Here is a 1,348-nt window from a genome sequence, read left to right as displayed (position 1 = left end):
TTGGCCTCATTACATTCTGGGGAGCTGGGGGTGGAGTTGGTAAAAATGCATACAGATGCAAATGGGAAGGGACTAGAGAATAAGTTTTAAAAATAGAGTGAAGGAATGAGATCTTTTCTAAGAATTAAATACACGAAAAATAAATTTTCAAACAGGCAGTAGGGGCAGTGTTTCAGCAACAGCAGGGGTGACCCAGGCCCAGACTGCATTCTTTCTCTAGAAATGGTGATAAAACCCAATTTGCTATGACTCTCCTAAGAGTTAGTTGATAAAAATTATGTCTGGTGACATCAGCAAATATTCAGGGAACTGATAGCTGAAGCAAAGAGCAAGTCCAGGGTAGCCTCAACTCTAAGTTTCCATAAAGCTGGGGTAGCCCTTCAAGCCTAGGAGGAGTAGCAACACATCCATGGTGTAAGGCAGTTCCCTGCCCAGACTCTTGTCCCAGGTGGGAACAACATGGCTTCTTTTGGTGGACTTTTCTTGTGTTCTACCATTTTATTATGGATCTTACAGAAATGAATCTCACAAACTTTCTCCACAACATATTCATTCTCCAAAGTGATGAAGCCAAACCCTCTGCGCCTGTTGGTGGATTTATCAAACACGAGCATTGCATCTTCCACCTTGCCAAACTACTCAAAATATTGCTTTACATCTTCCACTACTGTGTTCACAGTTAATCTGCCTAAAAATACTTTCTTTGTTGTTGTCATCATCTTGGATTGCACTCTGTGAGGAAATGCAAGTTTGGGGTCAGTCATCTTGGAATCTAACTCATAGTGGGGCAGACATAATACTTTATCTACACTTGGTGGATCTGTTAACTGGCATAACTAAGGCCTCTGAAGCATTTTGTAGTGGCATCTCTCATGACCATACATTCTCTAATTTCTCCAAATTTGCTAAAATAGTCTATAAAGCTATCTGGTGAGGTCTGCCAGCTCAGATCACCTATAAACATTTTACCGGGGTTGTGCTTAGTGCCTTCATATGGGAGTCTTCCTCCCGTGAAACACCAAACTCAACAGCGATTCCAGTGGCAGCCAGCTAAGAGCCCTAAGGTCAGCATGTTAAAAATTCTTATGCACTTTCTCTCCCTCTTTCTGTACAAGTCACTTAAAATACCACTCTGGAAGCCACCAGAGGTGACTTTCATATTATTTTTATTAATAAAAATCTACTTTTTCCCTAGCCAAACTGGTTAAGACCACCAGGAGCAAACTTGAATATTGAAAAATTAAAGTTTACTGACCATTTCAATGATTGAAATTCTAAACCAGAGACACTAAGAGGATTCCTAAAAGATACAGAAGAAAATGGAATTATCACAGGTGTTTGGGAGAAG

The 1,348-nt window shown here is 40.4% G+C and overlaps 1 pseudogene; it reads right to left on the bottom strand.

Moving 5' to 3' along the window:
* Window positions 1-261: 261 nt before the first annotated feature.
* LOC124094231 (RNA-binding protein Musashi homolog 2-like) lies at window positions 262-979 on the bottom strand (annotated as a pseudogene).
* Between the last annotated feature and the right edge of the window lie 369 nt (window positions 980-1,348).

The sequence above is a fragment of the Marmota monax genome, unplaced genomic scaffold, assembly GCF_021218885.2.
Source record: "Marmota monax isolate L192 unplaced genomic scaffold, Marmota_monax_Labrador192_F-V1.1 WCK01_AAM20220418_F8-fsc00043, whole genome shotgun sequence".
Lineage (NCBI taxonomy): Eukaryota > Metazoa > Chordata > Mammalia > Rodentia > Sciuridae > Marmota > Marmota monax.
The sequence above is the reverse complement of the archived record's forward strand: the minus strand, read 5'-3'. Positions and strand labels throughout refer to the sequence as shown.